Source organism: Pyrus communis, chromosome 15, assembly GCF_041283825.1.
Source record: "Pyrus communis isolate YQ-2024b chromosome 15, ASM4128382v1, whole genome shotgun sequence".
NCBI classification, from domain to species: Eukaryota; Viridiplantae; Streptophyta; class Magnoliopsida; order Rosales; family Rosaceae; genus Pyrus; species Pyrus communis.
In genome coordinates, this window is record NC_142579.1 from 18,214,832 (window position 1) to 18,227,170 (window position 12,339).

The following is a 12,339-nucleotide window of genomic DNA, read 5'->3' on the forward strand; positions in this document are numbered from 1 at the left end:
TATACCATAACACAATTAAGGGCCAACCCTTTCCTAAACAGAAATTTTCTTCTCGGCCATTTCTCATTTTTCAAAAATCAACGGCGGCCAAAGAGACCGATACTCTACATGGTAACGCAGCCACGGGTTCCCCACTTCGATCAGCTAAAAAAATGAATATGGAGCATATGCTATCTAACGTTACAGTCATCTCATCTCATGCATACAGAGAATAATAACCAAGAGAGATTGCACAATAAAGGACAACTGAGAAGCACCGAGAGAGATGTCAACTACCGACAATCAAACATGAATACCGCAACAAAATTGGATTTGTCAACCACTTCAACATGTTCGACATCCATCGTAAACAACCTAAAATACCTTAAACCATCTATGGTGCCCCTCCGCTCTTAACTCGTTGACGAAAACCTCACGTGCTCCAGCGATCTAAACAGTAACAGATGGCTTAGAAGCACCAGAGAGTCTTGATCTCCTATTGGCTAAGCATTCACTACGGCGCTCTCGCTGCTCCTTCGACCTTGAAGCAAGGAGCTTTTGGTACTCTGCTGCCTCTGACTTTGCCTTTGCCAGTCTCTGAATTTTGGGAGCTTTGCTCATCTCCTTGCCGGCAAACCATAAAAAAAAAATTAGAGAGCACTTAAAAATAAAATAGTGGCTCATATCGAACTAATATTAAATACGAAATTTATATTGACTGCCTAGTTAGCAGAATTCTCTCCAAGTTACTTTAGTTCTGTTGAGTGGAACCAAATTTATAAACAGACAAAAAACCGACCCACCATCTTTGTGAATGTTCTGCGGTTAGTGTTGACATACTATTGAGTTTTGAAGGTGTATTTACTATTATGAAGAAACAAAGTACAAAGATAGCTCATATATATGAGCGTGGGAAGAAGAGAAAAACAAGGAACAAAACAAGGAACAAGAAACAATCTTCCTTCCTTAATTTACACCTAATCACCTAACAACTAAAGCAAGATCAGCAATCCCTTGAATTAGTGAGAATGACAGCCATACTTCAAGTTGTTAGACATCACCCCATGCACACACCCATGCTACCTACCGGCTAGGGTAAATGACAGCACCCCATGCACACACCCATGCTACCTACCAGCTAGGGTAACTGACAGAAAGTAGATCTTCTTCCAATACTCCCCCTCAAGCTAGATTAAACGGGTCGATTGATCCAAGCTTGGATAGGAAGTGATGGAAAGTAGCAAACGGTAATCCTTTTGTGACGATATCTGCAAGTTGATCATTACTACGAATGAAGTGTGTATCAATCACCTTGGACTGCACTTGATTTCAAACATAGTGGCAGTCAACTTCAATGTGTTTGGTTCGCTCATGGAAGACAGGATTTGATGCTATGTGCATCACAGCTTGATTATCACAGTAGAGAGACATAGGTTGCTGATGGGAAAACCCTAAGTCCAATAACAGATTTTTGAGCCAAATAAGTTCACAAGCAGTCGAAGCCATAGCACGGTATTCTGCTTCTGCACTAGAGTATGCAACTGCGCTTTGTTTCTTGCTTTTCCAGGTGATTAGGTTACCTCCTACAAAGGTGCAGAAACCAGTGATAGACTTGCGATCGAGAACGTTCCCTGCCCAATCTGCATCTGTATATCCTGAGATATGAGTATGACTATTGTTGCGCATGAGAATCCCTCGACCAATGGAGCCCTTCAGATATCGAAGCACACGATGAACAATCTTCATGTGATCCATGCTTGGAGCATGCATAAACTGGCTAACAAGACTCACAGCATATGCTATATCAGGGCGAGTAATAGTTAGATAAATGAGTTTGCCTACCAATTTCTAATAGTACTCTATATTGGGAATGAGATCACTGTGAGATTGCAGTTTCAATTTACTATTCAAAGGTGTGCGAGCAGGTTTACAATCTGTCATGTTGGCCTCGCGAAGAAGATTAATAACATACTTGCGTTGATTTAGAAAACAACCTTTGTGAGAGTGTGCCATCTCGATCCCTAGAAAATATTTAAGAATGCCGAGATCTTTGTAGCAAATTTGTGATTGAGATATTGTTTAAGAGCACTAATCTCTTACATATTATCACCTGTCACAATGAGATCATCAACGTAAATAAGCACCACAAGTTTACCCGATGTGCTTGAATGCACAAATAAGGAAGAATCAACATTGCTCCGACAGAAACAAACTCTTTCTAGAATATGACTGAGCTTGGCATACCATGCACGTGGACTTTGCTTGAGACCATAAATGGATTTATGAAGTTTGTACAACATTTCTGGATTGTTTGATTGAGGATGACCTGGAGGCAGTTTCATGAAAACTTCTTCTTCAAGTTCACAATGCAGAAAAACATTTTTAACATCCATTTGAAAGAGAGGCCATGCATTGTTAATAGCAACAGATAACAACACCCTCACAATGTTCATCTTTGCCACGAGAGCAAATGTCTCCTTGTAATCCACTCCATAGGTTTGTGTAAATCCTCGAGGAACCAAACGAGCCTTGCTCCTTTCAATTGTGCCATCTGAATGGAATTTGGTCTTGTATACCCAACGACTTCCCACAACCTTCTTCCCTTTGGGAAGTTTCACTATAGTCCAGGTGTTGTTGTCATGAAGAGCTTGAAGCTCTTCTGCCATTGCAGCTCTCCACTCACTATATAGGTTAGCTTCTTGAAAACTTTGTGGTTCATTAGTTTCAGTAATTCCACTAAGGAATGCAGCAAATGAGGATGAAACTTTGCTGTAATCAATAACAGAAGTCAAAGGATACCTGGCATTGTAAGTTACATAATCATGTAACTTGGATGGAAGCTTCCTCTCACGAGGAGGGTTTCGACGAACTATGGGAGATTGAGTTGCTGGCACATGAGTAGTTTCTTGGTTGAAAGAACTACTTGAGGGTTCTGATGAGATAGATTCTTCAGGGACCACATGTGGAAGATTCTGTAGGATGCTAAAATCATCCTCATTCAATACTTGGTCCATTGAAATATCTGTTGTATCCTCTTCACTGGGATATGGTATTGGGAACAAATCAAGCAAATTCTCCCCCTCTCTAGAATAGTCCAGAGGTTGAGTGAAGTAAGGCATGGTTTCTTCAAATTTCACATCTCTTGAAACAACTATTTTCCTAGTTGTTGGATTGTAACATTTGTAACCCTTTTGAGTGGATGAATAGCCTAGGAAAACACATTTGGCAGCCCTTAGATATAGTTTGTCACGATTTGGTGCTTGAATGTGAACAAAACATGTACATCCAAACACTCTCAAATGGGATAAATTGATTTGTCTATCTTTCAATACCTCATAAGGTGATTTAAAATTCAATATCTTGCTAGGTAATCTATTGATAAGATATGCAGCAGTAAGAACACCTTGTGACTAGAATTTTTTAGGTACATTCGAGTGAAACATAAGAGCTCTAGTTTTTTCAAGTAGATCTCTATTCTTCCTTACTGCTACCCTGTTTTGTTGAGGTGTTCCAACGCAACTAGTTTGATGTAATATACCATGTGTGCTTATATAGTGAGAGATGTTATGGGACATATATTCGGAGCCATTATCTAATCGTAAGACATGAATGCTTGAAGAAAATTTTGTGTTTACAAGTCTATGAAAATCTTGAAAAACTTCCATCACTTCACTTTTAAATTTTAAAAGATACAACCAAGTAATCCTTGTGAAATCATCCACAAAAGTTACAAAATATTTGTATCCGTCAAAGGACTCTAGGACTGGTCCCCAAACATCGGAATGCATGATTTCAAAAGGATTACTAGCCCTAGACAAGGAGGAAGTGAAAGGTAATCTAGTGAACTTAGAGAAGTGACAAACATCACAGGAACTTGTAACTTTGCACAGGTTTGGAAACAAAAAGGACAGAACTTTATCAGAAGGATGTGTAAGTCGTTGGTGCGAAAGTTGTTGTTCTTGAACCAGACTTAGTGACTTGGAAAACCTTGGGAGTTTGCACATGCTTGGAGAGGTAGTAAAGACCATTTAAGAAAAAAACTTCACCAATCGTCTTCTTGGTGGTGATATCCTGAAAAACCATAGTTTTTTGGGAGAAAATAGCAAGACAGTTTAGTGAGTTTGTGATTTTCCCAATAGATAAGAGTTGAAAAGGAAAAGAGGCGACATAAAGAGCCTCAGACTTGACATCACTAGAAATCAAATGTGTTTTCCCTCTCCCTACAACCATAGTACCCTTGCCATTAGCAACTGACACTTGAGATGGACATGAGAGTTTTTCAAAATTATGCAAGTTTGTAGACTTGTTAGTCATATAATCAGTAGCTCCTGAATCAATAATCCAATAATCATGCACATTACCTACTTTGAAAGCAATTGAGAAGGATTGTAAGATACCTGGAATATCTTGTTGTGTCACACTTTCATTTTCAGCCAAAAAGCCAACAAACTGCCCGAGTAGAGCAACTTTTTTGTTGTCACTTTGATTAGTTGATCCTTCATTGTCTCCATGACCTTGTTTCTTATGGAGGAATGTAGCAAATTCATTGATCAGGTTGGCTGGATTGGAGGTGAACTTCTGTGCTCCCTCGGAATGAGTGGTGACAATATGATTTGCCTTGTAGGATAAGTTGTGTGAACTTTTAAGGAAACCCTTGTTGTTATCCCTCGAAGACTTGGGCCTTAGCTCAGGGTGGAGAATCCAGCAATGATCTCGTGTATGTCCACCAGTATCACAATAGCTACATTTCACAATAGGTTTCTTTCCTTTGTAGCCCATCTCTTCACTAGTTCTATGGTTAGAGAGATATACCCTAGCTTCTGGTATATTTGCCTTTAATTCCATAGTCATGATTTTTCTGTGAGTTTCTTCCCTTTGAATCGTGGCACACACATTTGAGAAAGAGGGAAGATCAGGATTCATGAGGACATGACTCCTGAGATCTTTGTATTCAGGACTTAAACTCGCAAGAAGTTGAAATATTTTGTCTTCCTCAGCTCTCTTGGTCAGCACAGCAGCGTCAATGGTGTGTGGCCGATAGACATTCAACTTGTTCCACATGGTGGTTAACTTCCCAAGATGTTGCACAAATGAGTTTCTTTTTTGTTAAAGACCAGCAATATCCTTTTTTAACTGGAACACTCAAGCTGCATTATTCTGATTCCCATACATTTCTTTGAGATTTTTCCAAATGATGCAGAAGGATTCAGCATAGCTGAAAATTTATGCAATCTTTCGATCCATAGAATTTAGTAGCCATGACATGACCAATTGGTCCTTGCACAACTAGTCATTGTAATCTGATGAGGACACATCAGGCGATGAAATAACACCATTAATATAACCACGTTTCGATCGTCCTCCCAAGACAAGATTGACTACTCTCTCCAAGGAAAGATAATTGAACTCATTTAATAAGACAGAACTGAGACGTTGATTTGGGTTGACATCAACATCTAAATGAAATGAAGATGGCACAGCATGCGAGCTAACTTCTTCGCCATGCACTGAACTTTCTTCAGCCATGATAGAGAATAAAGGAAAGCTCATAGATTTCTCAAGAAACTACTCAGAAGCAAGTCGATTAGGATCACTGCTCTGATACCATATTGAGTTTTGAAGGTGTATTTACTATTATGAAGAAACAAAGTACAAAGATAGCTCATATATATATAAGTGTGGGAAGAAGAGAAAAACAAGGAACAATACAAAGAACAAGAAACCATCTTCCTTCCTTGATTTACGCCTAATCACCTAACAACTAAAGCAAGATCAGCAATCCCTTAAATTAGTGAGAATGATAGCCATACTTCAAGTTGTTAGATAGCACCCCATGCACACACCCATGCTACCTACCGGCTAAGGTAAATGACAGCACCCATGCACACACCCATGCTACCTACCAGCTAGGGTAACTGACAGAAAGTAGATCTTCTTCCCGATCTTCTTCCAATACATACTTCCTCACATCATCTTCGTTGGTGAGGTTAAATAACTTTCAGATCTTTGATGCCCTCTTTGGACCTCTCATTCTTGGCTTTTCAACATCAGTCAGTCCAGGGAGGTCAGAGTAACATTTTTTAACAATAACCAAGTTCAGAACAGAGAGGTCTGGACTGACGATGCATCCATGAACATATTTCCTTCTTCGTTCCCCATTCCTCCTTCCATGTCCATATGAGCATGGGGTTCCTAAGCAAACAAAATACATCAATCAATTACATTGACCAAAAGTTGAAAACAAGAGGTCATATAGAGGAAACAACCAGAATTCTTAAGCAACTGCCCTCATCACGCTAATCATCTCCCTCTCTCTATCATAGACAAATTGGTAGATTATAAAATAATGTACCTCTATGGAGAAAAAGGCGAACACGGCCTGTGGTTAACACTCTTTGCTTCATAGGAAAGCCTTGCTTGTCACAGCCTCCCATAATTTTAAATACATAGCCTCTTAACTCTTGACAAAAGGAAAAAACAAACGTAATAAGTATGCTCTTGTAACATGAATAGAACTTGAGATCTTGCAAAAGACACATAAAAAATCAGAAAGTAACCATCCATCGCCCAATGCATCACCATTTACTTCTTAAGAGATCCTCTTGTCCCAGAATGCACGATTGCATGATAAAGGAATTTAGTGGTAGTAACTCAGATACATTAAAGGTAAATTAGTAAAAAACACAAACTATTGTTCAACACGAAAAAAAAAAAATAAACAGATGAGGACACAAGAAGTGAAGCAAATGTCTACAAATTGGCAAAGCCATAATTAGCTACAAGCACATATAAGTAGCTAAAACATGTGCGTCTTTCACTCAAAAATGTATATCCAGCAACTAAATAAAACTATGGAGCCAATGCCTTCAAGAGTACGAAAGTTTCCTTGGCGTTTACAAAATACACGTACCATAGGAAAGGATACAAACCATATAGAATTACCAAAGCACACAAGTATTATGTGCAAATATACTAATAGAGTCAAATACACAAAAGGCAATTTGTAAAATTTTCTACTACATAGCAATGTTCCACAGGTTTTGTTAAGGAGCTCAAATCCATATAAAATTTTACTGCAGAGAAATCCCAAGTTACTAAAACCAATAGAAGGAGGAGTAATGCTATTCATATCCCAAGTTATCAACAGGTAAAGAAATAAAACCCAGAAGGCAATTCTCTTTCTTACAGACCTCCTAGTCATCAAACAAAAATTCAGCATTATTCACACAAAGGACAAGCAAGCATATCCTGACCCCCGTTAAGCATCCACAATATTGCTAACCAAACAGAGAAATACATGAAAAGAGAAATTTGTCCACAGTATTTCTCAGCAGCCAAACAAACCCCAAAGATCATACAAACCAATCCAACCCCATAAACCACCTCAATTGCAAAGAAAAAAAAAATGATCATATTATCCATTCCGAAAGCAAACAAAAACCCAAATTGACAAGAATTTGAGGAAGGGTTTCTATATAGTTTGGCGTCGTCGTCGATCTCAAGCTTCTTCTGGCACCCAGTGATGGGATTTGCAATGTTAAACGGAAACAACCAAAAGAAACGAACGAACTGAAATGCTGATCAGCAAAACAGAGAAAGACACTAGAGTTCGGGTTTGGAAAAAGTGAGACGGATCCAAACCTTCATGTTTGCTCCGCCGCCGGCAGCTGAGATGAGAGAAATGCTCCGCCTTCTAAACCACTAGAATTGGACGAGCTCTTGGCAGCTTGTTAGGGTTTTGGATTGTCTGCCCTCCCCATTCCATACATTTCCCATCCCCTCCTATTTCTGTGGTCACAGTTAAGTCACGTCAACATTTTATATTGATTTTTTTTTATAAAAATAATAAGACAAAAAGCAATAAGAATATAAAATGTTGACGTGGCTTAACCGTGACCACATAAATAGAAGGGGATAGGAATGGTATGGGATGGGGAGAGCAGAAAATCCACCCCTCTAAGAAAGTTAATATTTTAATGAATAATTCCAAACATTATCATTTCCAACCGATGGGTAGGCTAAACATAGCCCTGTGACAAAAACTACATCCAACCGAGGGGGCCAAAGGATCATAGGGCCAAACATAATTTATAATTTTAATTTAAAAACTATAACAACTTAAATTTAAAAATTACAACAAGTTAAATTTAAAGTCTATAATGATCATCATCATCATCCACCATTGTAGGATTATAGTCGGAGGTAAACAACTCTCATCGGCCCATAATTTTCCTCTTTTTTCTATCAAAATAGGTCTTACTCATTGGAGTGTAATCCGAAGTGTTCTTTTGCATATTCCTATCATATATCTCTTTTTGTATTTGTTTGACTCGTTCTTCACTCCTACGGTTCCTTTCTTCCGCGACAATAGCATTTTGCTCTGCCATTAATCGCAAAGAGGTCGTCATTTCTTGTTGAAAGGCGTAATCATCCCTTGCCTTGCCTTTTTCCTTCAACTTTCGGGCCTTGTTTCGTCCCATAGCCCTAGGTATAGAACCTCCACCCAGATACGGATTTTCTACCCTTGTTTCTTGAATGGTAGGAAATCCATCTTCATCGCCATCTGCAGTTGAGGATGCATTTCCGAACACTAGCGTACGACCTACTCTTTGTTGAGGTGGATCTTCAAATAATACCCATCCTTTACAAATTTCCCAACAACCATGATGATTAAAGGGTTTCGAGTTGTCCTCCATATACAATTATTCCGCTTGGAGTACCTAAAAAATATAATTACAAAAATTAAAGGAAATTAATTTATGAAATTAAATGTAATATAATTAAATATTTAAAATAAATTGTGAAAACATTTACTTCGTCGTAGTAATTGGCACCGCTTTCATGTCTACTTGGGGCCGTTAACAGTACTTGCCATTTATTCAAACTTGGATGAAGATGTTTCTTCCATCTTGAAGAACAACTCTTGTGGTTTTGGGTATTCGGTGGAGTGGTGCCTTCGTAGAACTCATAGTATTTTTTGGATGTACGAGTCCAAACACCTTCACTTGTTTGAGAACTCCCCCTTATACTATCTTCTAAGACCCATCTATAAGCCCTGCAAAGAGCTTCATCATCTTTTTGGGTCCAAGCCCTACCTTTCATTGCATATATGGCCATTTGAAAATTATTGAAAAAATTGAAGGAAAAATTATTGGAAGAGGTAACAAAATAAAATGTGAAGAATTGAAATAGAATGAAGTAAGATAGTATGGAATGGTGAGAATTATGTGAGAAATGATGTAGGAATGACTTAGGTATTTATAGGAAATAAATGAGATTTTTTTTTAAATTTTCTCCTAAAAAAAAAGAATAATAATTCAAATCCAGCGGTCACCTAGTGTCAGCATGATGTCAGCTGGTCGTTGCTAGCTAGTGTCATGTTGACGCTAGGTAGCCGTTGGTTTCAAATTTTTTGGCCGGTCCAGGGCTAGCTGGCTGGTCCTTTGGCCTGTTTTCTCTTTTTTGGCTCAATGAGGCCCACGAGCCCTTTGGCCTAGCCCTCGGTTGGAGATGGTTTTCTTGTCATTTCGAACTATTTTCGGCCCTCTGGCCAAATCGGTTAAAGATGGCCTAAATATGCGAGAATGGTTAGGGTTCGTGTGTAGTGTTATGAAGGACTGATTGTATGTCTTAATTCGCTTTACACCGTACACGCCACTAGTTGAACTGATGGACGGGTGGAGGCCTAAAAATTGGGCTGGGTTGCTATCAACTATCCAGTATTGTATTGGGCTCATGCTCTTTAGAAGAGTACGGATCTTAGATCATCTCCAATGAAGAGAGCTAAAAGTTAAAAAGTAACCTGATTTGACAAAAAATTCACCTCCAACTGATGACTGGACTATAATCCTATAGGGCCCATCAGACCATTATTTGGCCAAAGGGTCATCAGGCTAACCAAATGTAGCCTCTCTTAGGCCATCTCCAACCGAAAAGGCTATATTTAGCCCTGCAAGAAATTATTTTTTAATGAACAGTGTCATGCCATATTTATATATCATCTCCAACCAAAGGGGGCTATTTTTTAGCCCCTCAATAATTTATTATTTTAAATTTTTTTCTTTAATTTTATTAGTTAATTAAATTAAACTACCATATTAAAATAAGGTTTCTGGACATATTTTGAGTGTCACTTGTCGCTAAATGAATAAGCCTCCAGATTTTTTATCTTTATATAATCTCAATAATTTTTCGGATAGGATTTTGAGTGACACGTGTTACTAAAGTGAATAACTCTCCATATTTCTTATCTTTATGTAATCTTAATGATTTTTCAAATAAGATTTTCAAGTGTCATGTTATAACCCATTCCTACTTTTATATGTGAAACAATCCATTTATTGTGAAACCTTGTATGTAAGTTTTATTATTTAACTCATTGTATAACATTTTAATGCTAAAAGGCAAGGTTCTAAAAGACGCTAGGCACTAGTCGGGTGATGGTTTGGGGCCTAACGGCTAGGCAGAGTCTAAGCAGGTGCCTAGGCGGACTAGGCGAATTTTGTAACATCCCACATCGCCCAGGGGAATGGATCATGTAAGCCTTATATGTATATTCCCATCTCTACTAGCACGAGGCCTTTTGGGAGCTCACTAACTTCAGGTTCTGTAGAAACTCTAAAGTTAAGCGAATAGCATGCGAGAGCAATCCCATAATGGGTGACCCACTGGGAAGTTCTAGTGTGAGTTTCTAGAAACAAAATCGTGAGGGCATGGTCGGGGCCCAAAGCGGCCAATATCGTGCTATGGTGAAGTCGAGCCCGGGATGTGGTTGTGGCCCAGGCCAGGTGTGACAATTGGTATTAGAGCCAATCCCTGGCCGAGTGTGCCGACGAGGGCATCAGACCCCTAAGGGGGGTGGATTGTAACATCCCACATTGCCCAGGGGAGTGGATCCTGTAAGCCTTATATGTATATCTCATCTTTACCTAGCACGAGGCCTTTTGGGAGCTCACTGGCTTCAGGTTCCGTAGGAACTCCGAAGTTAAGCGACTAATGTACGAGAGCAATCCCATGATGGGTGACCCACTGGGAAGTTCTTGTGTGAGTTCCCAAAAATAAAACCATGAGGACGTGGTCGGAGCCCAAAGCGGACAATATCGTGCTACAATGGAGTCGAGCCCGGGATGTGGTGAGGGTCTGGGCCGGGTGTGACAATTGGTATCAGAGCCAATCCCTAGCCGAGTGTGCCAACAAGGACGTCGAACCCCTAAGGGGGGTGGATTGTAACATCCCACATTGCCCAGGGAAGTGGATCTTGTAAGCCTTATATGTATATTCTCATCTCTACCTAGCACGAGGTCTTTTGGGAGCTCACTAGCTTCGGGTTCCGTAGGAACTCCGAAGTTAAGTGAGTAGCATGCGAGAGCAATCCCATAATGGGTGACCCACTAGGAAGTTCTCGTGTGAGTTCCAAGAAACAAAATCATGAGGGCGTGGTCGGGGCCCAAATCGGACAATATCGTGCTACGGTGGGGTCGAGCCCAGGATCTGGAGGGGGTCTGGGCCGAGATGAGACAAATTTAATTAAATCTATTATATTTCGTGTAAATAAGTATATATTTATGCTTAAAATATATATGATTTCATCATAAACTATAAAATAGAATGATATATCTATTCTGAGCTTTTGGAACAAAATGAAAACGTGGGAACAAACATATAATATATGTTTATTTAATATTCAACAAGTCTCTTATAATTAATTAAAAAAATGAAAGTTATCTATTTTCTGTTTAAGTGAGTTGCTATCTAAGTAGGTATGGGTGGGCTAGGTGGGTGCCTAGGCGGTCTAGACGAACGCCAGAGTAGGTCTAGGCGTCATTTCTTAATTTCAAACGCCTAGGCATTAATCGGGACGGTGGCTAGCCGTCTAGCGCCTAGGTGGCGCTAGGAGGGAATTTTTAGAACAATGCTAAAAGGTGATAATTGGAGTGTTGATCAAAGTGATTAACTCAATAAACAATTATATATGTCTTTGATAATATTCGAGTTGGATACCTACCTTCGGAATTTTAAGAGGGAGGAGTAAGAATAATATTTATATTATAAAATATGAGGAAAAAAAAAAAAAAAGGGAGAAAAGGAAAGATGAGGAGGCTTCTGGAAAGCAGGTGAGGGAATGGGGGAATCATGCTAGTGCCAAGAAGTGGAGAAGAACAAAAAAAAAAAAAAATAGAGGGGTTGTTTGCAGCTTTGGGTAATTGGGTATTTGCGGATGTGGAGAGTTTAGTTTATTCATGGTAAACAAATTGTGGTTGCACGCCAGTTAGTGAATCTCTTAGTTTGTACTCTATGCCCTATAATTTTTATTTTATTTTTAAATTTCTTCTATAAAAAAAAGTCTAAAAAAAAAAAATC

The 12,339-nt window shown here is 39.1% G+C and overlaps 1 pseudogene; it reads right to left on the reverse strand.

The window, feature by feature from the left end:
- Positions 1-429: 429 nt before the first annotated feature.
- On the reverse strand, positions 430-8,459 carry LOC137724991 (small ribosomal subunit protein eS6-like; annotated as a pseudogene).
- Positions 8,460-12,339: the final 3,880 nt, after the last annotated feature.